The 23,586-nt window shown below is 46.5% G+C and overlaps 18 non-coding genes and 31 pseudogenes across 18 annotated transcripts; all 49 read left to right on the forward strand.

The window, feature by feature from the left end:
• Positions 1–6,438: 6,438 nt before the first annotated feature.
• LOC136738548 (uncharacterized) lies at positions 6,439–6,557 on the forward strand (annotated as a pseudogene).
• Positions 6,558–6,772: 215 nt separating this feature from the next.
• On the forward strand, positions 6,773–6,891 carry LOC136738364 (uncharacterized; annotated as a pseudogene).
• A 211-nt stretch (positions 6,892–7,102) lies between these two features.
• On the forward strand, positions 7,103–7,221 carry LOC136738547 (uncharacterized; annotated as a pseudogene).
• A 219-nt stretch (positions 7,222–7,440) lies between these two features.
• LOC136738396 (uncharacterized) lies at positions 7,441–7,559 on the forward strand (annotated as a pseudogene).
• Positions 7,560–7,775: 216 nt separating this feature from the next.
• LOC136738348 (uncharacterized) lies at positions 7,776–7,894 on the forward strand (annotated as a pseudogene).
• Positions 7,895–8,103: 209 nt separating this feature from the next.
• On the forward strand, positions 8,104–8,222 carry LOC136738597 (5S ribosomal RNA). Its single transcript, XR_010812676.1, has one exon. It is a non-coding gene; the product is annotated as a 5S ribosomal RNA (ribosomal RNA).
• Positions 8,223–8,432: 210 nt separating this feature from the next.
• Positions 8,433–8,551, forward strand: LOC136738500 (uncharacterized; annotated as a pseudogene).
• A 224-nt stretch (positions 8,552–8,775) lies between these two features.
• LOC136738420 (uncharacterized) lies at positions 8,776–8,894 on the forward strand (annotated as a pseudogene).
• Positions 8,895–9,112: 218 nt separating this feature from the next.
• LOC136738305 (5S ribosomal RNA) lies at positions 9,113–9,231 on the forward strand. The gene has a single exon (XR_010812607.1). It is a non-coding gene; the product is annotated as a 5S ribosomal RNA (ribosomal RNA).
• Positions 9,232–9,455: 224 nt separating this feature from the next.
• Positions 9,456–9,574, forward strand: LOC136738307 (5S ribosomal RNA). The gene has a single exon (XR_010812609.1). It is a non-coding gene; the product is annotated as a 5S ribosomal RNA (ribosomal RNA).
• A 218-nt stretch (positions 9,575–9,792) lies between these two features.
• Positions 9,793–9,911, forward strand: LOC136738306 (5S ribosomal RNA). The gene has a single exon (XR_010812608.1). It is a non-coding gene; the product is annotated as a 5S ribosomal RNA (ribosomal RNA).
• Positions 9,912–10,135: 224 nt separating this feature from the next.
• LOC136738308 (5S ribosomal RNA) lies at positions 10,136–10,254 on the forward strand. The gene has a single exon (XR_010812610.1). It is a non-coding gene; the product is annotated as a 5S ribosomal RNA (ribosomal RNA).
• A 210-nt stretch (positions 10,255–10,464) lies between these two features.
• LOC136738460 (5S ribosomal RNA) lies at positions 10,465–10,583 on the forward strand. Its single transcript, XR_010812636.1, has one exon. It is a non-coding gene; the product is annotated as a 5S ribosomal RNA (ribosomal RNA).
• Positions 10,584–10,802: 219 nt separating this feature from the next.
• Positions 10,803–10,921, forward strand: LOC136738317 (5S ribosomal RNA). The gene has a single exon (XR_010812618.1). It is a non-coding gene; the product is annotated as a 5S ribosomal RNA (ribosomal RNA).
• Positions 10,922–11,136: 215 nt separating this feature from the next.
• On the forward strand, positions 11,137–11,255 carry LOC136738338 (uncharacterized; annotated as a pseudogene).
• A 215-nt stretch (positions 11,256–11,470) lies between these two features.
• LOC136738339 (uncharacterized) lies at positions 11,471–11,589 on the forward strand (annotated as a pseudogene).
• Positions 11,590–12,144: 555 nt separating this feature from the next.
• On the forward strand, positions 12,145–12,263 carry LOC136738294 (5S ribosomal RNA). Its single transcript, XR_010812596.1, has one exon. It is a non-coding gene; the product is annotated as a 5S ribosomal RNA (ribosomal RNA).
• A 216-nt stretch (positions 12,264–12,479) lies between these two features.
• LOC136738554 (uncharacterized) lies at positions 12,480–12,598 on the forward strand (annotated as a pseudogene).
• A 220-nt stretch (positions 12,599–12,818) lies between these two features.
• On the forward strand, positions 12,819–12,936 carry LOC136738482 (uncharacterized; annotated as a pseudogene).
• A 209-nt stretch (positions 12,937–13,145) lies between these two features.
• On the forward strand, positions 13,146–13,264 carry LOC136738465 (uncharacterized; annotated as a pseudogene).
• Positions 13,265–13,488: 224 nt separating this feature from the next.
• LOC136738553 (5S ribosomal RNA) lies at positions 13,489–13,607 on the forward strand. Its single transcript, XR_010812646.1, has one exon. It is a non-coding gene; the product is annotated as a 5S ribosomal RNA (ribosomal RNA).
• A 220-nt stretch (positions 13,608–13,827) lies between these two features.
• On the forward strand, positions 13,828–13,946 carry LOC136738378 (uncharacterized; annotated as a pseudogene).
• A 210-nt stretch (positions 13,947–14,156) lies between these two features.
• LOC136738492 (uncharacterized) lies at positions 14,157–14,275 on the forward strand (annotated as a pseudogene).
• A 209-nt stretch (positions 14,276–14,484) lies between these two features.
• LOC136738531 (5S ribosomal RNA) lies at positions 14,485–14,603 on the forward strand. Its single transcript, XR_010812643.1, has one exon. It is a non-coding gene; the product is annotated as a 5S ribosomal RNA (ribosomal RNA).
• Positions 14,604–14,819: 216 nt separating this feature from the next.
• Positions 14,820–14,938, forward strand: LOC136738480 (uncharacterized; annotated as a pseudogene).
• Positions 14,939–15,159: 221 nt separating this feature from the next.
• On the forward strand, positions 15,160–15,278 carry LOC136738466 (uncharacterized; annotated as a pseudogene).
• Positions 15,279–15,502: 224 nt separating this feature from the next.
• On the forward strand, positions 15,503–15,621 carry LOC136738297 (5S ribosomal RNA). Its single transcript, XR_010812599.1, has one exon. It is a non-coding gene; the product is annotated as a 5S ribosomal RNA (ribosomal RNA).
• Positions 15,622–15,842: 221 nt separating this feature from the next.
• On the forward strand, positions 15,843–15,961 carry LOC136738472 (5S ribosomal RNA). The gene has a single exon (XR_010812637.1). It is a non-coding gene; the product is annotated as a 5S ribosomal RNA (ribosomal RNA).
• Positions 15,962–16,170: 209 nt separating this feature from the next.
• Positions 16,171–16,289, forward strand: LOC136738463 (uncharacterized; annotated as a pseudogene).
• Positions 16,290–16,516: 227 nt separating this feature from the next.
• On the forward strand, positions 16,517–16,635 carry LOC136738296 (5S ribosomal RNA). Its single transcript, XR_010812598.1, has one exon. It is a non-coding gene; the product is annotated as a 5S ribosomal RNA (ribosomal RNA).
• A 212-nt stretch (positions 16,636–16,847) lies between these two features.
• Positions 16,848–16,966, forward strand: LOC136738309 (5S ribosomal RNA). Its single transcript, XR_010812611.1, has one exon. It is a non-coding gene; the product is annotated as a 5S ribosomal RNA (ribosomal RNA).
• A 216-nt stretch (positions 16,967–17,182) lies between these two features.
• On the forward strand, positions 17,183–17,301 carry LOC136738481 (uncharacterized; annotated as a pseudogene).
• Positions 17,302–17,522: 221 nt separating this feature from the next.
• Positions 17,523–17,641, forward strand: LOC136738502 (uncharacterized; annotated as a pseudogene).
• Positions 17,642–17,865: 224 nt separating this feature from the next.
• Positions 17,866–17,984, forward strand: LOC136738298 (5S ribosomal RNA). Its single transcript, XR_010812600.1, has one exon. It is a non-coding gene; the product is annotated as a 5S ribosomal RNA (ribosomal RNA).
• Positions 17,985–18,194: 210 nt separating this feature from the next.
• Positions 18,195–18,313, forward strand: LOC136738491 (uncharacterized; annotated as a pseudogene).
• Positions 18,314–18,525: 212 nt separating this feature from the next.
• On the forward strand, positions 18,526–18,644 carry LOC136738483 (5S ribosomal RNA). Its single transcript, XR_010812638.1, has one exon. It is a non-coding gene; the product is annotated as a 5S ribosomal RNA (ribosomal RNA).
• A 216-nt stretch (positions 18,645–18,860) lies between these two features.
• Positions 18,861–18,979, forward strand: LOC136738532 (uncharacterized; annotated as a pseudogene).
• A 211-nt stretch (positions 18,980–19,190) lies between these two features.
• Positions 19,191–19,309, forward strand: LOC136738513 (uncharacterized; annotated as a pseudogene).
• A 217-nt stretch (positions 19,310–19,526) lies between these two features.
• LOC136738313 (5S ribosomal RNA) lies at positions 19,527–19,645 on the forward strand. The gene has a single exon (XR_010812615.1). It is a non-coding gene; the product is annotated as a 5S ribosomal RNA (ribosomal RNA).
• A 217-nt stretch (positions 19,646–19,862) lies between these two features.
• On the forward strand, positions 19,863–19,981 carry LOC136738525 (5S ribosomal RNA). Its single transcript, XR_010812642.1, has one exon. It is a non-coding gene; the product is annotated as a 5S ribosomal RNA (ribosomal RNA).
• A 219-nt stretch (positions 19,982–20,200) lies between these two features.
• Positions 20,201–20,319, forward strand: LOC136738410 (uncharacterized; annotated as a pseudogene).
• A 217-nt stretch (positions 20,320–20,536) lies between these two features.
• Positions 20,537–20,655, forward strand: LOC136738494 (uncharacterized; annotated as a pseudogene).
• A 548-nt stretch (positions 20,656–21,203) lies between these two features.
• LOC136738387 (uncharacterized) lies at positions 21,204–21,322 on the forward strand (annotated as a pseudogene).
• A 206-nt stretch (positions 21,323–21,528) lies between these two features.
• Positions 21,529–21,647, forward strand: LOC136738563 (uncharacterized; annotated as a pseudogene).
• A 213-nt stretch (positions 21,648–21,860) lies between these two features.
• Positions 21,861–21,979, forward strand: LOC136738514 (uncharacterized; annotated as a pseudogene).
• A 216-nt stretch (positions 21,980–22,195) lies between these two features.
• LOC136738432 (uncharacterized) lies at positions 22,196–22,314 on the forward strand (annotated as a pseudogene).
• A 215-nt stretch (positions 22,315–22,529) lies between these two features.
• On the forward strand, positions 22,530–22,648 carry LOC136738546 (uncharacterized; annotated as a pseudogene).
• A 216-nt stretch (positions 22,649–22,864) lies between these two features.
• On the forward strand, positions 22,865–22,983 carry LOC136738524 (uncharacterized; annotated as a pseudogene).
• A 213-nt stretch (positions 22,984–23,196) lies between these two features.
• On the forward strand, positions 23,197–23,315 carry LOC136738515 (uncharacterized; annotated as a pseudogene).
• Positions 23,316–23,586: the final 271 nt, after the last annotated feature.

Below are 23,586 nucleotides of genomic sequence, written 5' to 3' on the forward strand. Positions count from 1 at the left end.
GGGGCTTTTGTCCCAATTGCTGTTATTGAGGTTCATGAGGGGACCCCACACTTCGCTCCCATATAGCAGGATTGGTTGGATGATGGAGTTTAATATTTTAATCCAAATAGTTATTGGTATTGTTGTTTTCCCAAATTGTGTCTTTATGGCATAAAATGCCCGGCGTGCCTTGTCTTTTAATGCGTTTATAGCCAGGCTGAAGCTCCCTGACGCACTGATGGTCAGGCCAAGGTAGTTGTATCTGGTGCAGTGCTCTAATCCAGTGCTGCCCAGAGTGAAGCGGTACCTGTTTCCCTAAAATGGGGCTTTTTTCTGGAAAACCATAACTCTGGTCTTGTCCAGATTGACTGCCAGGGCCCATTTCTGACAGTACTGCTCTAGCAGCGCCAGGTTCTGCTGAAGCCCCTGCTCTGTGGGCGACAGCAGCACCAGGTCGTCTGCGTAGAGCAGGAACTTGATCTCTGTGTCATGGAGAGTTAGGCTGCCGGCGTCAGACTGCTCCAACACTGTGGCCAACTCGATGATGTAGATGTTGAACAGTGTTGGACTCAGACTGCAGCCCTGTCTCACTCCCCGCCCCTGAGTGAAGAACTCTGTTCTTGAGTTGCCAATTTGAACTCCGCATTTGTTTTCAGAATACATTGATTTAATGATGTCATAAACTTTACCCCCTACACCACTCTGTAGAAGTTTATAAAATAATCCCTTGTGCCAGATTGAGTCAAATGCCTTTCTAAAGTCTACAAAACAGGCAAATATTTTTCCTTTATTGTTTTGGGTATATTTATTTATGAGGGTGTGTAGAGTGTAAATATGATCGGTTGTGCGGTGTTATGGTAGGAAGCCAATCTGACTCTTATTCAGGACACTGTGCTTGGTAAGGAAGGCCAGTATCTGGGCGTTGATGATACTGCAGAACACCTTCCCCAGGTTACTGCTCACACAGCTGCCCCAGTAGTTATTGGGGTCTAATTTGTCTCCACTTTTAAAAATCGGGGTGATCAATCCTTGATTCCCGACCTCAGGGAAACACCCGGCTCTCAGCACCAGGTTAAAGAGTTTGAGCAGAGCCTCCTGCAGCTGCGGGCTGCTGTGCTTCAGCATCTCAGGGCTGATGCTGTCGGGGCCGCTGGCTTTCCTGGGTTTGAGGATTTTGAGTTGATGTTTTAGTTCCTGTATTGTAAATGGGTTATCTAAGGGATTTTGGTTATTCTTAATGATTTCTTCCAATTTATTTAGGTTTTTTAATATTTTAACCTGTTCTGGCTTTGGATTGTTTTCAACATTTTGGTAAAGTTTTTCAAAGTGTGTTTTCCAGATTTCTCCATTTTGAATTGGTATTTCATTTTTTGTTTTTGGGGTATTTATTCCGCCCATATAGTGGTCTTTTTTCTTACTGAGGAGTTGCTTGTAGTGCCGCAGGGCCTGGCAGTAGCTGAGGCGAGCCTCCTGGTTGTCGGGCTCTCTGTGTTTAGTGTTGGAGAGATGTCTCAGGTGTTTCCTAGAAGTTTCACACTCCTGGTCACACCACTGTTCTTTTTTTCTTTTAGACGATTTCATATTTTGGTTTTTAATTGTTTTAATGTTTGATTTTAAAGCCAGTCTCTCAAATATTTCATTCAGTGTTTTGGTGGCTGAGTTTATTCCGTTTTGGTTTATTTGATAGTGTGAGGATTGATATCTGTCTAACATGTTTTCAATCTCATCACTATTCAGGGCTCTTGTGTAGTTCTCTGTGCTGGGCTCTGACCATCTCTAACTGGGTGGCAGGGAGACCAGTTTTGTGGGAAGTTTGGCTCTGACTTGTGGCTGCGCTGATCTTTTTAGGTAAAGTGTTATTTGGCTGTGGTCTGATAGTGGAGATTGTTGTCTGACTATAAACGCATTGTTGGCTTGTGGGTCCAGGTCAGTTATGGCGTAGTCCACCACACTGCTGCCCAGAGCCGAGCAGTATGTGAATCTCCCCAGAGAGTACCCCCTGGTCCTGCCATTGATGATATATAGACCCAGGCTTTTACATAGGCGCACTACCTGCTTCCTGCTCTTGTTTACCACGCTGTCGTGGCTGTGTCAGTGTGGAGGTGTGTGTGTGGCACAGCGGGGAGTCTCCAAACAGGTGTGTGTTCCCCTCTGTATTGATGTAGTCCATCTCTCTGCCAGTCCTGGCATTGAGATCGCCACACAGCAGTACAGAGCCCAGGGTCTGGAAGTGGCAGATTTCGTTTTGAAGCTCATGAAAGCCTTCCTCATTATAGTAGGGGGAGTCTGCGGGTGGCATATAAATTGCACATAGGTATATATCTGTGTTATTTTGTAGGGTGTCTTTTCTGATTTTCATCCACAGGTGTGTGTCTCCTCTCTGTACTGGGCATAGGGCTGCTCGGAGCTCCTCCCTGTACCACACGATAATCCCCCACGAGGCCCTGCCACACCTGACTTTGGGTTTTTTATAGGAGGGCACAATCAGCTCCCTGTATCCATTGTATCCATCCAGTGTATAGACATATCTGCACAGCACCAAGTCTCTACAAGAATGAAAACATCTGAACTATTTACAGTGTTGATCAGTTCAGGGCCTGTGCTCTTCATTCCAAAAGTTGAGGAGCGTAAACCCTGCATATTCCAACTGCTTATTTTAAAGGACATGTTCATATATTTTATTATACTTGTCTCTTCTACATAAGAAAGTTTAATTTGTGGTCTACAACTGATATTATATTACTATTAATAATTATATATGGATATACATAATAATCACTCAAAGATTTTATCTTTGCATCAAAATATCAGAATAATTAAATCACATTTTTTCTTACTCTCCATCTCCACAACCATATATATGTGTGTTGAGGCTCAGTTAACTCAGCAGTGTGGAACAGATGACACTGAGGAGTTGCCTTATCTGGGCCAGCTGGGCAGCATCGGGCCTCCAGGCTCTGGAAGCCGCTGCTGCGTGGCTGTGTGGCTGTGCTGGTCCCCGGCTGTCCGCTCTGCTGTGCTGGACGGGCCCTCTGGGGATGGGGGGGTGGGGAATGGGGCCGCGGGGTCTCAGGGGCTGGGGCTGGGGTGGAGCCGGTGGCTGGGGATGTGGCCGGGGGCTGGGGGGTTTGCTCCTGGTCTCGAGGTGGGGGTGTGTGGGGTTTCGGCCCAGGGTTGTGTCCTTGAGGACCTTTGAGATGATCCTCACACCCGTCTTGTTGAGGTGGACGTGGTCATACAGGTGATGTGGCTGGATGTCTCAGTGGTGTGCCAGGTGGACGTTGGGGAGGAGGGCACATCTTCGGGACACTTCTGCGTTGATGGCCTGGATGATGTGCAGGGGCACGTCTGTGCGGGGCAGCAGTGTGGAGATGGAAATTTTGGCAGTTGGGAATTCCTCTGTGGCTTTCGTTGCTACCTGTCTCAAGGCTGAGGCCACATCGCCCCTGCGGGCACTCAGGTCGTTAGTGCCGGTGTGGATGAGGATGTGTTTGACCTGGCACAGCCTCCTCTTGGAGAGCAGCTCCAGGGCTCTCTGTGCTGTGGAGCACCAAAGCTTTTTCACTTTTCGCCCAGGGAAGAGGCGCCTCTCAACCAGGATCTTCCCATTGGATTCGCTCAGAATGACCACCTCTGCGTTGACCTGCCACTCCGGGTTTGCGTCGGGAGTGGTGGGGGCAGCGGGTGTGTTTTGGGGGAGTGGCGTTTCAGGGGGTTGTGTATTAGTGGCAGGTCTGGTGATAGTGGGTGTGTCAGGAGTGGTGGGGAGTGTGGGTGGATCAGTGGGTGCGTCAGGGGTTGGAGGTGTTGTGGGGTCAGTGCAGTGCAGTCTCTGTGCTCCAGTGATGTGTAGCTCCTCTCTTAGCTCCTCCAGCTGGCTCTGCAGGCTCCTCAGCTAGCTGTGCTGGGGTGTCCAGGTCAGCTCCTCCCTCGCTCTGCGCAGCTCCGTCCTCAGGGTTTGGCTCTGCTCCTCCAGGTCTCTCACTGCTGCTCTCAGCTCATGGATCTCAGCCTTGTGCTGCATCTTTAGTCTGTGCATCTCATCCCGGAGCTGATCGCACAAGGAGGTCTGGGCCAGGGTGCTCAAGGTCTGCTCCCTGAACTCCGCAAACTCCAGCTCCAGCACTGATAGGCATTCCTTTAGTGTTTTAATGTTGCTGGAGAGTTTTGGGGAGACAGGGGGGCAGTCTGTGGGAGATGGGGCACTGTCTGGCTCCGTGTGGCTGGGGGCAGACTGCAGGGTGGCCGGCTCTGGCTCTTGTTTCTCTACCTCAGTCTGCTGCTTTGAGGTGTGGAAGCCGAGAGCTAATTGGTCCAGGCTGCTCTCGCTGCCCTGCACCATGATGGTCCCGTTGTGGTATACATTAAAAGTGAGCATCACACTGTCTGTGTCTTTCTCTACCAGCACTGAGATCTGCCTGCCTCTGCTAATGCCCCTCTTGTTGTTATTGGGGTATGTCTGGCACAGGGTTTTGTGAAAGGCGGTGTAGAACAGTAGATTGTTCTTGACCCTGTTTTCTCCTTTACCGGTGTAGTCTAGGATGAGGGTCTCAGGAGATGCTCTCATCACAGCTTGTTTGTAGTCCTTCTTAGCCTGTGCAGAGCGAATGTCTTCAGGGTATCGGATTTCAAAAGGCAGCTCTGCAGTCAGACTGCTGTTCGATAGATTTCTATCAGTCTCAGTGGCAGTTGGGCTCTCTCCTACTGTCACTCTATTCAAATCGGAGCTCTGCATTTTCATTGGCTGAGTCAACTACTGAGAATGCTTATTTATTTTATTAATACATATTTTTTTGTTTAATTATTTGTCTCTTACCTCCAATTCTTGTCTTCAGCTTTTCTTTTCTGACTTTTCTTCCTGAACTGTCTCTCTGCTTTCTTCTTTTTGTGTTTCTCTTAAAATTATTATTTTTTGAATACTTTTTCTTCTGAATTTCTATTCCATGTCTTCTGTGTATGTTTATAGTGCTATATATTCATTTGTAAATCACAAATTAAATCCGCTTATGTATAAAAACAAATGTTTTTTAGGAGCTCATATTCCTCTCTCTCTCTCTCTCTCTCTCTCAATTCATTTCATTTGTATTGTCAAAGCAATTGGACATACATAAACATACATACATATACACTCACCTAAAGGATTATTAGGAACACCTGTTCAATTTCTCATTAATGCAATTATCTAATCAACCAATCACATGGCAGTTGCTTCAATGCATTTAGGGGTGTGGTCCTGGTCAAGACAATCTCCTGAACTCCAAACTGAATGTCTGAATGGGAATGAAAGGTGATTTAAGCAATTTTGAGCGTGGCATGGTTGTTGGTGCCAGACGGGCCGGTCTGAGTATTTCACAATCTGCTCAGTTACTGGGATTTTCACGCACAACCATTTCTAGGGTTTACAAAGAATGGTGTGAAAAGGGAAAAACATCCAGTATGCGGCAGTCCTGTGGGCGAAAATGCCTTGTTGATGCTAGAGGTCAGAGGAGAATGGGCCGACTGATTCAAGCTGATAGAAGAGCAACTTTGACTGAAATAACCACTCGCTACAACCGAAGTATGCAGCAAAGCATTTGTGAAGCCACAACACGTACAACCTTGAGGCGGATGGGCTACAACAGCAGAAGACCCCACCGGGTACCACTCATCTCCACTACAAATAGGAAAAAGAGGTGAGACATTCAGATGGTAGAGTCAGAATTTGGCGTAAACAGAATGAGAACATGGATCCATCATGTCTTGTTACCACTGTGCAGGCTGGTGGTGGTGGTGTAATGGTGTGGGGGATGTCTTCTTGGCACACTTTAGGCCCCTTAGTGCCAATTGGGCATCGTTTAAATGCTACGGCCTACCTGAGCATTGTTTCTGACCATGTCCATCCCTTTTTGACCACCATGTACCCATCCTCTGATGGCTACTTCCAGCAGGATAATGCACCATGTCACAAAGGTCGAATCATTTCAAATTGGTTTCTTGAACATGACAATGAGTTCACTGTACTAAACTGGCCCCCACAGTCACCAGATCTCAACCCAATAGAGCATCTTTGGGATGTGGTGGAACGGGAGCTTCGTGCCCTGGATGTGCATCCCACAAATCTCCATCAACTGCAAGATGCTATCCTATCAATATGGGCCAACATTTCTAAAGAATGCTTTCAGCACCTTGTTGAATCAATGCCATGTAGAATTACAGCAGTTCTGAAGGCGAAAGAGGGTCAAACACAGTATTAGTATGGTGTTCCTAATAATCCTTTAGGTGAGTTCATCGTAGCTCTTAATACTCTCTTTCTGTCTGGAGGAGATATAATTGAAGTATTGTACACGTACCCGGCTACTTTCAACACCCATTGCTGCACTGATATTTTTCCCTCCATTTTTCTTTATCCATTTTTTTTTTGCTGGAAGTTCCGTCAATACCCTTCAGCCTTTAAGAGACATCATGCAGCCAGGCCTCTTGGCTTGCGGCCACACCGTCCTGAACGCGCCCAATCTCATCAGATCTCGGAAGCTAAACGGGGCAAGGGTTCGTCAGTACTTGGATGGGTGACCTCCTGGAGATATCAGGTGCTGCAAGTTATTTCGTCTCCTGGGTAACTTTATCGTAGCTCTAAATACTCTCTTTCTGTCTGGAGGAGATATAATTGAAGAATTGTACACATACCCGGCTACTTTCAACACCCTTTGCTGCACTGATATTTTTCCCTCCATTTTTCTTTTTTCTTTTTTATTTTGCTGGAAGTTCCGTCAATAACCTCCAGCCTTTGAGAGACATCATGCAGCCAGGCCTCTTGGCTTGAGGCCACACCGGCCTGAACGCGCCCGATCTCGTCAGATCTCGGAAGCTAAACGGGGCAGGGCCTGGTCAGTACTTTGATGGGAGACCTCCTGGAAATACCAGGTGCTGCTAGCTTTTTCGTCTCCTGGGTAACTTCATCGTAGCTCTTAATACTCTCTTTCAGTCTGCAGGAGATATAATTGAAGAATTGTACATGTACCCGGCTACTTTCAACACCCTTTGCTGCACTGATATTTTTCCATCCATTTTTCTTTTTTTTTTTTTTGCTGGAAGTTCCGTCAATACCCGCCAACCTTTAAGAGACATCATGCAGCCAGGCCTCTCGGCTTGCGGACACAAAGTCCTGAACGCGCCCGATCTCGTCAGATCTCGGAAACTAAACGGGGCAGGGCCTGGTCAGTACTTCGATGGGAGATCTCCTGGAAATACCAGGTGCTGCCAGCTTTTTACGTCTCCTGGGGAACTTCATCGTAGCTCTTAATACTCTCTTTCTGTCTGGAGAAGACATAATTGAAGAATTGTACACGTACCCGGCTACTTTCAACACCCTTTCCTGCACTGATATTTTTCCCTCCATTTTTCTATTTTTTTTTTTTTTTTTTTGCTGGAAATTCCGTCAATACCCGCCAGCCTTTAAGAGACATCATGCAGCCAGGCATCTCGGCTTGCGGCCACACCATCCTGAACGCGCCCGATCTCGTCAGATCTCGGAAGCTAAACGGGGCAGGACCTGGTCAGTACATGAATGTGAGACCTCCTGGAAATACCTGGTGCTGCAAGCTTTTACGTCTCCTGGGTAACTTTATCGTAGCTCTTAATACTCTCTATCTGTCTGGAGGAGATATAATTGAAGTATTGTACACGTACCCAGCTACTGTCAACACCATTTGCTGCACTGATATTTTTCCATCCATTTTTCTTTTTTTTTTTTTTTTTTTGCTGGAAGTTCCGTCAATACCCGCCAACCTTTAAGAGACATCATGCAGCCAGGCCTTTCGGCTTGTGGCCACACCGTCCTGAATGCGCCCGATCTCGTCAGATCTCGGAAGCTAAACGGGGCAGGGCCTTGTCAGTACTTGAATGGGAGACCTCCTAGAAATACCAGGTGCTGCAAGCTTTTTACGTCTCCTGGGTAACTTCATCGTAGCTCTTAATACTCTCTTTCTGTCTCCAGGAGATATAATTGAAGAATTGTACACGTACCCGGCTACTTTCAACACCCTTTGCTGCACTGGTATATTTCCCTCTATTTTTCTTTTTTTTTTTGCTGGAAGTTCCGTCAATACCCGCCAACCTTTAAGAGACATCATGCAGCCAGGCCTCTTGGCTTGCGGCCACACCGTCCTGAATGCGCCCGATCTCGTCAGATCTCGGAAGCTAAACGGGGCAGGGCCTGCTCAGTACTTGGATGGGAGACCTCCTAGAAATACCAGGTGCTGCAAGCTTTTTACGTCTCCTGGGTAACTTCATCGTAGCTCTTAATACTCTCTTTCTGTCTCCAGGAGATATAATTGAAGAATTGTACACGTACCCGGCTACTTTCAACACCCTTTGCTGCACTGGTATATTTCCCTCTATTTTTCTTTTTTTTTTTTGGTGGCAGTTCCGTCAATACCCGCCAGCCTTTAAGAGACATCATGCAGCCAGGCATCTCGGCTTGCGGCCACACCATCCTGAACGCGCCCGATCTCGTCAGATCTCGGAAGCTAAACGGGGCAGGACCTGGTCAGTACATGAAAGTGAGACCTCCTGGAAATACCTAGTGCTGCAAGCTTTTACGTCTCCTGGGTAACTTTATCGTAGCTCTCAATACTCTCTCTCTGTCTGGAGGAGATATAATTGAAGTATTGTACACGTATCCAGCTACTGTCAACACCCTTTGCTGCACTGATATTTTTCCATCCATTTTTCTTTTTTCTTTTTTTCTTTTTTTTTTTTGCTGGAAGTTCCGTCAATACCCGCCAACCTTTAAGAGACATCATGCAGCCAGGCCTTTCGGCTTGTGGCCACACAGTCCTGAATGCGCCCGATCTCGTAAGATCTCGGAAGCTAAACGGGGCAGGACCTGGTCAGTACTTGGATGGGAGACCTCCTGGAAATACCTGGTGCTGCAAGATTTTACGTCTCCTGGGTAACTTTATCGTAGCTCTTAGTTCTTTCTTTCTGTCTGGAGGAGATATAATTGAAGAATTGTACACGTACCCAGCTACTGTCAACACCCTTTGCTGCACTGATATTTTTCCATCCATTTTTCTTTTTTTTTTTTTTTTCTTTTGCTGGAAGTTCTGTCAATACCCGCCAACCTTTAAGAGACATCATGCAGCCAGGCCTTTCGGCTTGTGGCCACACCGTCCTGAATGCGCCCGATCTCGTCAGATCTTGGAAGCTAAACGGGGCAGGGCCTGGTCAGTACTTGGATGGGAGACCTCCTAGAAATACCAGGTGCTGCAAGCTTTTACGTCTCCTGGGTAACTTTATCGTAGCTCTCAATACTCTCTCTCTGTCTGGAGGAGATATAATTGAAGTATTGTACACGTATCCAGCTACTATCAACACCCCTTGCTGCACTGATATTTTTCCATCCATTTTTCTTTTTTCTTTTTTTCTTTTTTTTTTTTGCTGGAAGTTCCGTCAATACCCGCCAACCTTTAAGAGACATCATGCAGCCAGGCCTTTCGGCTTGTGGCCACACCGTCCTGAATGCGCCCGATCTCGTCAGATCTCGGAAGCTAAACGGGGCAGGACCTGGTCAGTACTTGGATGGGAGACCTCCTGGAAATACCTGGTGCTGCAAGATTTTACGTCTCCTGGGTAACTTTATCGTAGCTCTTAGTTCTTTCTTTCTGTCTGGAGGAGATATAATTGAAGAATTGTACACGTACCCAGCTACTGTCAACACCCTTTGCTGCACTGATATTTTTCCATCCATTTTTCTTTTTTTTTTTTTTTTCTTTTGCTGGAAGTTCTGTCAATACCCGCCAACCTTTAAGAGACATCATGCAGCCAGGCCTTTCGGCTTGTGGCCACACCGTCCTGAATGCGCCCGATCTCGTCAGATCTTGGAAGCTAAACGGGGCAGGGCCTGGTCAGTACTTGGATGGGAGACCTCCTAGAAATACCAGGTGCTGCAAGCTTTTACGTCTCCTGGGTAACTTTATCGTAGCTCTCAATACTCTCTCTCTGTCTGGAGGAGATATAATTGAAGTATTGTACACGTATCCAGCTACTATCAACACCCCTTGCTGCACTGATATTTTTCCATCCATTTTTCTTTTTTCTTTTTTTCTTTTTTTTTTTTGCTGGAAGTTCCGTCAATACCCGCCAACCTTTAAGAGACATCATGCAGCCAGGCCTTTCGGCTTGTGGCCACACCGTCCTGAATGCGCCCGATCTCGTCAGATCTCGGAAGCTAAACGGGGCAGGACCTGGTCAGTACTTGGATGGGAGACCTCCTGGAAATACCTGGTGCTGCAAGATTTTACGTCTCCTGGGTAACTTTATCGTAGCTCTTAGTTCTTTCTTTCTGTCTGGAGGAGATATAATTGAAGAATTGTACACGTACCCAGCTACTGTCAACACCCTTTGCTGCACTGATATTTTTCCATCCATTTTTCTTTTTTTTTTTTTGCTGGAAGTTCTGTCAATACCCGCCAACCTTTAAGAGACATCATGCAGCCAGGCCTTTCGGCTTGTGGCCACACCGTCCTGAATGCGCCCGATCTCGTCAGATCTCGGAAGCTAAACGGGGCAGGGCCTGGTCAGTACTTGGATGGGAGACCTCCTAGAAATACCAGGTGCTGCAAGCTTTTTACGTCTCCTGGGTAACTTCATCGTAGCTCTTAATACTCTCTTTCTGTCTCCAGGAGATATAATTGAAGAATTGTACACGTACCCGGCTACTTTCAACACACTTTCCTGCACTGATATTTTTCCCTCCAGTTTTCTATTTTTTTTTTTTTTTTTTTGCTGGAAATTCCGTCAATACCCGCCAGCCTTTAAGAGACATCATGCAGGCAGGCATCTCGGCTTGCGGCCACACCATCCTGAACTCGCCCGATCTCGTCAGATCTTGGAAGCTAAACGGGGCAGGGCCTGGTCAGTACTTGGATGGGAGACCTCCTAGAAATACCAGGTGCTGCAAGCTTTTACGTCTCCTGGGTAACTTTATCGTAGCTCTTAATACTCTCTATCTGTCTGGAGGAGATATATTTGAAGAATTGTACACGTACCCGGCTACTTTCAACACCCTTTCCTGCACTGATATTTTTCCATCCATTTTTCTTTTTTTTTTTTTTTTTTGCTGGAAATTCCGTCAATACACGCCAGCCTTTAAGAGACATCATGCAGCCAGACATCTCGGCTTGCGGCCACACCGTCCTGAACGCGCCCGATCTCGTCAGATCTCGGAAGCTAAACGGGGCAGGACCTGGTCAGTACTTGAATGTGAGACCTCCTGGAAATACCTGGTGCTGCAAGCTTTTACGTCTCCTGGGTAACTTTATCGTAGCTCTTAATACTCTCTATCTGTCTGGAGGAGATATATTTGAAGAATTGTACACGTACCCGGCTACTTTCAACACCCTTTCCTGCACTGATATTTTTCCATCCATTTTTCTTTTTTTTTTTTTTTTTTGCTGGAAATTCCGTCAATACACGCCAGCCTTTAAGAGACATCATGCAGCCAGACATCTCGGCTTGCGGCCACACCGTCCTGAACGCGCCCGATCTCGTCAGATCTCGGAAGCTAAACGGGGCAGGACCTGGTCAGTACTTGAATGTGAGACCTCCTGGAAATACCTGGTGCTGCAAGCTTTTACGTCTCCTGGGTAACTTTATCGTAGCTCTTAATACTCTCTATCTGTCTGGAGGAGATATAATTGAAGAATTGTACACGTACCCGGCTACCTTCAACACGCTTTGCTGCACTGATATTTTTCCCTCCATTTTTCTTTTTTCTTTTGTTTCTTGCTGGAAGTTCCATCAATACCCTCCAGCCTTTAAGAGACATCATGCAGCCAGGCCTCTTGGCTTGAGGCCACACCGTCCTGAAGACGCAAGATCTCGTAAGATCTCGGAAGAAAAACTGGGCAGGGCCTGGTCAGTAATTGGATGGTTGACCTCCTGGAAATACCAGGTGCTGAAAGCTTTTTACATCTCCTGGGTAACTTCAGCGTAGCTCTTAATACTCTCATTCAGTCTGGAGGAGATATAATTGAAGAATTGTACATGTACCCGGCTACTTTCAACACCCTGTCCTGCACTGATATTTTTCCCTCCATTTTTCTATTTATTTATTTTTTATTTTTTGCTGGAAGTTCCGTCAATACCCGCCAGCCTTTAAGAGACATCATGCAGCCAGGCCTCTTGGCTTGCGGCCACACCGTCCTGAACACGCCCGATCTCATCAGATCTCGGAAGCTAAGCGGGGCAGGGCCTGGTCAGTACTTGGATGGGTGACCTCCTGGAAATACCAGGTGCTGCAAGCTTTTTACGTCTCCTGGGTAACTTCATCATAGCTCTTAATACTCTCTTTCAGTCTGTAGGAGATATTATTGAAGAATTGTACACGTACCCGGCTACTTTCAAAACCCTTTGCTGCACTGATATTTTTCCCTCCATTTTTCTTTTTTCTTTTTTTTTTTGCTGGAAGTTCCGTCAATACCCGCCAGCCTTAAAGAGACATCATGCAGCCGGGCCTCTCGGCTTTCGGCCACACCGTCCTGAATGCGCATGATATCGTCAGATCTCGGAAGCTAAACGGGGCAGGACCTGGTCAGTACTTGAATGTGAGACCTCCTGGAAATACCAGGTGCTGCAAGCTTTTACGTCTCCTGGGTAACTTTATCGTAGCTCTTAATACTCTCTCTCAGTCTGCAGGAGATATAATTGAAGAATTGTACACGTACCCGGCTACTTTCAACACCCTTTCCTGCACTGATATTTTTCCCTCCATTTTTCTATTTTTTTTTTTTTTTTCTTTTGCTGGAAGTTCCGTCAATACCCGCCAACCTTTAAGAGACATCATGCAGCCAGGCCTTTCGGCTTGTGGCCACACCGTCCTGAATGCGCCCGATCTCGTCAGATCTCGGAAGCTGAACGGGGCAGGGTCTGGTCAGTACTTGGATGGGAGACCTCCTAGAAATACCAGTGCTGCAAGCTTTTTACGTCTCCTGGGTAACTTCATCGTAGCTCTTAATACTCTCTTTCTGTCTCCAGGAGATATAATTGAAGAATTGTACACGTACCCGGCTACTTTCAACACCCTTTGCTGCACTGGTATATTTCCCTGTATTTTTCTTTTTTTTTTTGCTGGCAGTTCCGTCAATACCCGCCAGCCTTTAAGAGACATCATGTAGCCAGGCATGTCGGCTTGCGGCCACACCATCCTGAACGCGCCCGATCTCGTCAGATCTCGGAAGCTAAACGGGGCAGGACCTGGTCAGTACATGAATGTGAGACCTCCTGGAAATACCTAGTGCTGCAAGCTTTTACGTCTCCTGGGTAACTTTATCGTAGCTCTTAATACTCTCTCTCTGTCTGGTGGAGATATAATTGAAGTATTGTACACGTATCCAGCTACTGTCAACACCCTTTGCTGCACTGATATTTTTCCATCCATTTTTCTTTTTTATTTTTTTATTTTTATTTTTTGCTGGAAGTTCCGTCAATACCCGCCAACCTTTAAGAGACATCATGCAGCCAGGCCTTTCGGCTTGTGGCCACACCGTCCTGAACGCGCCCGATCTCGTCAGATCTCGGAAGCTAAACGGGGCAGGGCCTGGTCAGTACTTGGATGGGAGACCTCCTAGAAATACCAGGTGCTGCAAGCTTTTTACGTCTCCTGGGTAACTTCATCGTAGCTCTTAATACTCTCTTTCTGTCTCCAGGAGATATAATTGAAGAATTGTACACGTACCCGGCTACTTTCAACACCCTTTCCTGCACTGATATTTTTCCCTCCATTTTTCTATTTTTTTTTTTTTTTTTTTTGCTGGAAGTTCCGTCAATACCCGCCAACCTTTAAGAGACATCATGCAGCCAGGCCTTTCGGCTTGTGGACACACCGTCCTGAATGCGCCCGATCTCGTCAGATATCGGAAGCTAAACGGGGCAGGGCCTGGTCAGTACTTGGATGGGAGACCTCCTAGAAATACCAGGTGCTGCAAGCTTTTTACGTCTCCTGGGTGACTTCATCGTAGCTCTTAATACTCTCTTTCTGTCTCCAGGAGATATAATTGAAGAATTGTACACGTACCCGGCTACTTTCAACACCCTTTGCTGCACTGGTATATTTCCCTCTATTTTTCTTTTTTTTTTTTGCTGGCAGTTCCGTCAATACCCGCCAGCCTTTAAGAGATATCATGCAGCCAGGCATCTCGGCTTGCGGCCACACCATCCTGAACGTGCCCGATCTCGTCAGATCTCGGAAGCTAAACGGGGCAGGACCTGGTCAGTACATGAATGTGAGACCTCCTGGAAGTACCTGGTGCTGCTAGCTTTTACGTCTCCTGGGTAACTTTATCGTAGCTCTTAATACTCTCTATCTGTCTGGAGGAGATATAATTGAAGTATTGTACACGTACCCAGCTACTGTCAACACCCTTTGCTGCACTGGTATATTTCCCTCTATTTTTCTTTTTTTTTTTTGCTGGCAGTTCCGTCAATACCCGCCAGCCTTTAAGAGACATCATGCAGCCAGGCATCTCGGCTTGCGGCCACACCATCCTGAACGTGCCCGATCTCGTCAGATCTCGGAAGCTAAACGGGGCAGGGCCTGGTCAGTACTTGGATGGGAGACCTCCTAGAAATACCAGGTGCTGCAAGCCTTTTACGTCTCCTGGGTAACTTCATCGTAGCTCTTAATACTCTCTTTCTGTCTCCAGGAGATATAATTGAAGAATTGTACACGTACTAGGCTACTTTCAACACCCTTTGCTGCACTGATATTTTTCCCTCCTTTTTTCTTTTTATTTTATTTTTTTGCTGGAAGTTCCGTCAATATCCGCCAGCCTTTAAGAGACATCATGCAGCCAGGCCTCTTGGCTTGTAGTCACACCGTCCTGAATGCGCCCGATCATATCAGATTTCGGAAGCTAAACGGGGCAGGGCCTGGTCAGTACATGGATGTGTGACCTCCTGGAAATACCAGGTGCTGCAAGCTTTTTACGTCTCCTGGGTAACTTCATCGTAGCTCTTAATACTCTCTTTCTGTCTCCAGGAGATATAATTGAAGAATTGTACACGTACCCGGCTACTTTCAACACCCTTTGCTGCACTGATATTTTTCCCTCCATTTTTCTATTTTTTTTTTTTTTTTTTTTTGCTGGACGTTCCGTCAATACCCGCCAGCCTTTAAGAGACATCATGCAGCCAGGCATCTCGGCTTGCGGCCACACCATCCTGAACGCGCCCGATCTCGTCAGATCTCGGAAGCTAAACGGGGCAGGACCTGGTCAGTACATGAATGTGAGACCTCCTGGAAATACCTAGTGCTGCAAGCTTTTACGTCTCCTGGGTAACTTTATCGTAGCTCTTAATACTCTCTCTCTGTCTGGAGGAGATATAATTGAAGTATTGTACACGTATCCAGCTACTGTCAACACCCTTTGCTGCACTGATATTTTTCCATCCATTTTTCTTTTTTATTTTTTTATTTTTATTTTTTGCTGGAAGTTCCGTCAATACCCGCCATCCTTTAAGAGACATCATGCAGCCAGGCCTTTCGGCTTGTGGCCACACCGTCCTGAATGCGCCCGATCTCGTCAGATCTCGGAAGCTAAACGGGGCAGGGCCTGGTCAGTACTTGGATGGTAGACCTCCTAGAAATACCAGGTGCTGCAAGCTTTTTACGTCTCCTGGGTAACTTCATCGTAGCTCTTAATACTCTCTTTCTGTCTCCAGGAGATATAATTGAAGAATTGTACACGTACCCGGCTACTTTCAACACCCTTTCCTGCACTGATATTTTTCCCTCCATTTTTCTATTTTTTTTTATTTTTTTTTTTGCTGGAAGTTCCGTCAATACCCGCCAACCTTTAAGAGACATCATGCAGCCAGGCCTTTCGGCTTGTGGCCACACCGTCCTGAATGCGCCCGATCTCGTCAGATCTCGGAAGCTAAACGGGGCAGGGCCTGGTCAGTACTTGGATGGGAGACCTCCTAGAAATACCAGGTGCTGCAAGCTTTTTACGTCTCCTGGGTAACTTCATCGTAGCTCTTAATACTCTCTTTCTGTCTCCAGGAGATATAATTGAAGAATTGTACACGTACCCGGCTACTTTCAACACCCTTTGCTGCACTGATATATTTCCCTCTATTTTTCTTTTTTTTTTTGCTGGCAGTTCCGTCAATACCCGCCAGCCTTTAAGAGACATCATGCAGCCAGGCATCTCGGCTTGCGGCCACACCATCCTGAACGCGCCCGATCTCGTCAGATCTCGGAAGCTAAACGGGGCAGGACCTGGTCAGTACATGAATGTGAGACCTCCTGGAAGTACCTGGTGCTGCTAGCTTTTACGTCTCCTGGGTAACTTTATCGTAGCTCTTAATACTCTCTATCTGTCTGGAGGAGATATAATTGAAGTATTGTACACGTACCCAGCTACTGTCAACACCCTTTGCTGCACTGATATTTTTCCATCCATTTTTCTTTTTTTTTTTTTTTTTTTTTTTTTTTTTTGCTGGAAGTTCCGTCAATACCCGCCAACCTTTAAGAGACATCATGCAGCCAGGCCTCTCGGCTTGCGGCCACACCGTCCTGAACGCGCCCGATCGCGTAAGATCTCGGAAGCTAAACGGGGCAGGACCTGGTCAGTACTTGGATGGGAGACCTCCTGGAAATACCTGGTGCTGCAAGCTTTTACGTGTCCTGGGTAACTTTATCGTAGCTCTTAATTCTCTCTTTCTGTCTGCAGGAGATTTAATTGAAGAATTGTACACGTACCCAGCTACTGTCAACACCCTTTGCTGCACTGATATTTTTCCATCCATTTTTTTTTTTTTTTTTTTTTGCTGGAAGTTCCGTCAATACCCGCCAACCTTTAAGAGACATCATGCAGCCAGGCCTTTCGGCTTGTGGCCACACCGTCCTGAATGCGCCCAATCTCATCAGATCTCGGAAGCTAAACGGGGCAGGGCCTGGTCAGTACTTGGATGGGAGACCTCCTAGAAATACCAGGTGCTGCAAGCCTTTTACGTCTCCTGGGTAACTTCATCGTAGCTCTTAATACTCTCTTTCTGTCTCCAGGAGATATAAATGAAGAATTGTACACGTACTACGCTACTTTCAACACCCTTTGCTGCACTGATATTTTTCCCTCCATTTTTCTTTTTATTTTATTTTTTTGCTGGAAGTTCCGTCAATATCCGCCAGCCTTTAAGAGACATCATGCAGCCAGGCCTCTTGGCTTGTAGTCACACCGTCCTGAATGCGCCCGATCATATCAGATTTCGGAAGCTAAACGGGGCAGGGCCTGGTCAGTACATGGATGTGTGACCTCCTGGAAATACCAGGTGCTGCAAGCTTTTTACGTCTCCTGGGTAACTTCATCGTAGCTCTTAATACTCTCTTTCTGTCTCCAGGAGATATAATTGAAGAATTGTACACGTACCCGGCTACTTTCAACACCCTTTGCTGCACTGATATTTTTCCCTCCATTTTTCTATTTTTTTTTTTTTTTTTTTTTGCTGGAAGTTCCGTCAATACCCGCCAGCCTTTAAGAGACATCATGCAGCCAGGCATCTCGGCTGGCGGCCACACCATCCTGAACGCGCCCGATCTCGTCAGATCTCGGAAGCTAAACGGGGCAGGACCTGGTCAGTACATGAATGTGAGACCTCCTGGAAATACCTAGTGCTGCAAGCTTTTACGTCTCCTGGGTAACTTTATCGTAGCTCTTAATACTCTCTCTCTGTCTGGAGGAGATATAATTGAAGTATTGTACACGTATCCAGCTACTGTCAACACCCTTTGCTGCACTGATATTTTTCCATCCATTTTTCTTTTTTCTTTTTTTATTTTTATTTTTTGCTGGAAGTTCCGTCAATACCCGCCGACCTTTAAGAGACATCATGCAGCCAGGCCTTTCGGCTTGTGGCCACACCGTCCTGAATGCGCCCGATCTCGTCAGATCTCGGAAGCTAAACGGGGCAGGGCCTGGTCAGTACTTGGATGGTAGACCTCCTAGAAATACCAGGTGCTGCAAGCTTTTTACGTCTCCTGGGTAACTTCATCGTAGCTCTTAATACTCTCTTTCTGTCTCCAGGAGATATAATTGAAGAATTGTACACGTACCCGGCTACTTTCAACACCCTTTGCTGCACTGGTATATTTCCCTCTATTTTTCTTTTTTTTTTTTGCTGGCAGTTCCGTCAATACCCGCCAGCCTTTAAGAGACATCATGCAGCCAGGCATCTCGGCTTGCGGCCACACCATCCTGAACGCGCCCGATCTCGTCAGATCTCGGAAGCTAAACTGGGCAGGACCTGGTCAGTACATGAATGTGAGACCTCCTGGAAGTACCTGGTGCTGCTAGCTTTTACGTCTCCTGGGTAACTTTATCGTAGCTCTTAATACTCTCTATCTGTCTGGAGGAGATATAATTGAAGTATTGTACACGTACCCAGCTACTGTCAACACCCTTTGCTGCACTGATATTTTTCCATCCATTTTTTTTTTTTTTTTTTTTTGCTGGAAGTTCCGTCAATACCCGCCAACCTTTAAGAGACATCATGCAGCCAGGCCTTTCGGCTTGTGGCCACACCGTCCTGAATGCGCCCGATCTCGTCAGATCTCGGAAGCTAAACGGGGCAGGGCCTGGTCAGTACTTGGATGGGAGACCTCCTAGAAATACCAGGTGCTGCAAGCTGTTTACGTCTCCTGGGTAACTTCATCGTAGCTCTTAATACTCTCTTTCTGTCTGCAGGAGATATAATTGAAGAATTGTACACGTACTAGGCTACTTTCAACACCCTTTGCTGCACTGATATTTTTCCCTCCATTTTTCTTTTTATTTTATTTTTTTGCTGGAAGTTCCGTCAATATCCGCCAGCCCTTAAGAGACATCATGCAGCCAGGCCTCTTGGCTTGTAGTCACACCGTCCTGAATGCGCCCAATCATATCAGATATCGGAAGCTAAACGGGGCAGGGCCTGGTCAGTACATGGATGTGTGACCTCCTGGAAATACCAGGTGCTGCAAGCTTTTTACGTCTCCTGGGTAACTGCATCGTAGCTCTTAATTCTCTCTTTCTGTCTGGAGGAGATATAATTGAAGAATTGTACACGTACCCGGCTACTTTCAACACCCTTTGCTGCACTGATATTTTTCCCTCTATTTTTCTTTTTTTTTTTTTGCTGGAAATTCCGTCAATACCCGCCATCCTTTAAGAGACATCATGCAGCCAGGCATCTCGGCTTGCGGCCACACCATACTGAACGCGCCCGATCTCGTCAGATCTCGGAAGCTAAACGGGGCAGGACCTGGTTAGTACATGAATGTGAGACCGACTGGAAATACCTAGTGCTGCAAGCTTTTACGTCTCCTGGGTAACTTTATCGTAGCTCTTAATACTCTCTATCTGTCTGGAGGAGATATAATTGAAGAATTGTACATGTACCCGGCTACTTTCAACACCCTTTGCTGCACTGATATTTTTCCCTCCCTTTTTCTATTTTTTTTTTTTTTTTTTGCTGGAAGTTCCGTCAATACCCGCCAGCCTTTAAGAGACATCATGCAGCCAGGCCTCTTGGCTTGCGGCCACACCGTCCTGAACGCGCCTGATCTCATCAGATCTCGGAAGCTAAATGGGGCAGGGCCTAGACAGTACTTGGATGGGTGACCTCCTGGAAATACCAGGTGCTGCAAGCTTTTTACGTCCCCTGGGTAACTTCATCGTAGCTCTTAATACTCTATTTCAGTCTGGAGGAGATATAATTAAAGAATTGTACACGTACCCGGCTACTTTCAACACACTTTGCTGCACTGATATGTTTCCCACCATTTTTCTTTTTTCTTTTTTTTTTTTGCTGGAAGTTCCGTCAATACCCGCCAACCTTTAAGAGACATCATGCAGCCAGGCGTCTCGGCTTGTGGCCACACCGTCCTGAATGCGCCCGATCTCGTCAGATCTCGGAAGCTAAACGGGGCAGGGCCTGGTCAGTACTTGGATGGGTGACCTCCTGGAAATACCAGGTGCTGCAAGCTTTTTACTTCTCCTGGGTAACTTTATCGTAGCTCTTAATACTCTCTTTCTGTCTGGAGGAGATATAATTGAAGAATTGTACACGTACCCGGCTACTTTCAACACCCTTTCCTGCACTGATATTTTTCCCTCCATTTTTCTATTTTTTTTTTTTTTTTTATGCTGGACATTCCGTCAATACCCGCCAGCCTTTAAGAGACATCATGCAGCCAGGCGTCTCGGCTTGTGGCCACACCGTCCTGAACGCGCCCGATCTCGTCAGATCTCAGAAACTAAACGGGGCAGGACCTGGTCAGTACTTGGATGGGAGACCTCCTGGAAGTACCAGGTGCTGCAAGCTTTTTACGTCACCTGGGGAACTTCGTCGTAGCTTTTAATACTCTCTTTCTGTCTGGAGGAGATTTAATTGAAGAATTGTACACGTACCCGGCTACTTTCAACACCCTTTACTGCACAGATATTTTTCCCTCCATTTTTTTTTTTTCTTTTTTTTTTTTGCTGGAAGTTCCGTCAATACCCTCCAGCCTTTAAGAGACATCATGCAGCCAGGCTGCTTGGCTTGCGGCCACACCGTCCTGAACGCGGTCAATCTCATCAGATCTCGGAAGCTAAACGGTGCAGGGCCTCGTCAGTACTTGGATGGGTGACCTCCTGGAAATACCAGGTGCTGCAAGCTTTTTCGTCTCCTGGGTAACTTCATCGTAGCTTTTAATACTCTATTTCTGTCTGGAGGAGATATAATTAAAGAATTGTACACGTACCCGGCTACTTTCAACACCCTTTGCTGCACTGATATTTTTCCCGCCATTTTTCTTTTTCTTTTTTATTTTTTCTGGAAGTTCCATCAATATCCGCCAGCCTTTAAGAGACATCATGCAACCAGGCATCTCGGCTTGCGGACACACAGACCTGAACGCGCCCGATCTCATCAGATCTCGGAAACGAAACGGGGCAGGACCTGGTCAGTACTTGAATGTGAGACCTCCTAGAAAAACCTGGTGCTACAAGCTTTTACGTCTCCTGGGTAACTTCATCGTAGCTCTTTATACTCTCTTTCTGTCTGGAGGAGATATAATTGAAGTATTGTACACGTACCCGGCTACTTTTAACACCCTTTGCTGCACTGATATTTTTCCCTCCATTTTTCTTTTTTCATTTTTTTTTGCTGGAAGTTCTGTCAATATCCTCCAGCCATTTAGAGACATCATGCAGCCAGGCCTCTTGGCTTGCGGCCACACCGTCCTGAACGCGCCCGATCTCGTCAGACCTTGGAAACTAAACGGGCCAGGGCCTGGTTAGTACTTGGATGGGTGACCTCCTGGAAATACCAGGTGATGCAAGCTTTTTACGTATCCTGTGTAACTTCATCGTAGCTCTTAATACTCTCTTTCAGTCTGGAGGAGATATAATTGAAGAATTGTACACGTACCCAGCTACTTTCAACACCCTTTGCTGCACTGATATTTTTCCCTCCGTTTTTCTTTTTTTTGCTGGAAGTTCCATCAATACCCTCCAGCCTTTAAGAGACATCATACAGCCAGGCCTCTTGGCTTGCAACCACACCGTCCTGAACGTGCCCCATCTCGTCAGATCTCGGAAGCTAAACGGGGCAGGGCCTGGTCATTACTTGAATGTGGGACCTCCTGGAAATACCTGGTTCTGCAAGCTTTTTACGTCTCCTGGGTAACTATATCGTAGCTCTTAATACTCTCTTTCTGTCTGGAGGAGATATAATTGAAGTATTGTACACGTACCTGGCTACTTTCAACATCCTTTGCTGCACTGATATTTTTCCCTCCGTTTTTCTTTTTTTTTTTTTTTGCTGGAAGTTCCGTCAATACCCGCCAACCATTAAGAGACATCATGCAACCAGGCCTCTCGGCTTGTGTCCACACCGTCCTGAACGCGCTCGATCTCGTCAGATCGCGTAAGCTGAACGGGGCAGGTCCTGGTCAGTACTTGGATGGGTGACCTCCTGGAAATACCAGGTGCTGCAAGCTTTATACGTCTCTTGGGTAACTTCATCGTAGCTCGTAATACTCTCTTTCAGTCTGGAGGAGATATAATTGAAGAATTGTACACATACCCGGCTACTTTCAACACCCTTTGCTGCACTGATATTTTTTCCTCCATTTTTCTTTTTTCTTTTTTTTTTTGCCGGAAGTTCCGTCAATACCCTCCAGCCTTTAAGAGACATCATGCAGCCAGGCTGCTTGGCTTGCGGCCACACCGTCCTGAACGCGGTCGATCTCATCAGATCTCGGAAGCTAAACGGTGCAGGGCCTCGTCAGTACTTGGATGGGTGACCTCCTGGAAATACCAGGTGCTGCAAGCTTTTTCGTCTCCTGGGTAACTTCATCGTTGCTTTTAATACTCTATTTCTGTCTGGAGGAGATATAATTGAAGAATTGTACACGTACCCGGCTACTTTCAACACCCTTTGCTGCACTGATATTTTTCCCGCCATTTTTCTTTTTATTTTTTCTTTTTTCTGGAAGTTCCATCAATATCCGCCAGCCTTTAAGAGACATCATGCAACCAGGCATCTCGGCTTGCGGACACACAGACCTGAACGCGCCCGATCTCGTCAGATCTCGGAAACGAAACGGGGCAGGACCTGGTCAGTACTTGGATGGGAGATCTCCTGGAAATACCAGGTGCTGCCAGCTTTTTACGTCTGCTGGGTAACTTTATCGTAGCTCTTAATACTCTCTTTCAGTCTGGAGGAGATATAATTGAAATATTGTACACGTACCCGGTTACTTTCAACACCCTTTGCTGCACTGATATTTTTCCCTCCATTTTTCTTTTTTCTTCATTATTTTGCTGGAAGTTCCGTCAATATCCTCCAGCCTTTAAGAGACATCATGTAGCCAGGCCTCTTGGCATGCGGACACATTGTCCTGAATGCGCCCGATCTCATCAGATCTCGGAAGCTAAACGGGGCAGGACCTGGTCAGTACTTGAATGTGAGACCTCCTAGAAAAACCTGGTGCTGCAAGCTTTTTACGTCTCCTGGGTAACTATATCGTAGCTCTTAATACTCTCTTTCTGTCTGGAGGAGATATAATTGAAGTATTGTACACGTACCTGGCTACTTTCAACATCCTTTGCTGCACTGATATTTTTCCCTCCGTTTTTCTTTTTTTTTTTTTTTGCTGGAAGTTCCGTCAATACCCGCCAACCATTAAGAGACATCATGCAGCCAGGCCTCTCGGCTTGTGTCCACACCGTCCTGAACGCGCTCGATCTCGTCAGATCGCGTAAGCTGAACGGGGCAGGTCCTGGTCAGTACTTGGATGGGTGACCTCCTGGAAATACCAGGTGCTGCAAGCTTTATACGTCTCTTGGGTAACTTCATCGTAGCTCGTAATACTCTCTTTCAGTCTGGAGGAGATATAATTGAAGTATTGTACACTTTGTCTTAGGGACAGTCTGGCTAGCAGTGACTGAGTGGTTGACAGACGACAAGCATCGGAATGTACGTGCTCTGTGATGTCATAGCAGTCAGCTGAGAGAGGCTCGTGATGTCATCGCTGAGCTGTCTGTCTGTCTGTCTGTCTGTCTCTCTCTCTCTCTTTCTCTCTCTCTCTCTCTCTCTCTCTTC

Source organism: Amia ocellicauda, unplaced genomic scaffold (assembly GCF_036373705.1).
Source record: "Amia ocellicauda isolate fAmiCal2 unplaced genomic scaffold, fAmiCal2.hap1 HAP1_SCAFFOLD_56, whole genome shotgun sequence".
Taxonomy (NCBI): Eukaryota; Metazoa; Chordata; class Actinopteri; order Amiiformes; family Amiidae; genus Amia; species Amia ocellicauda.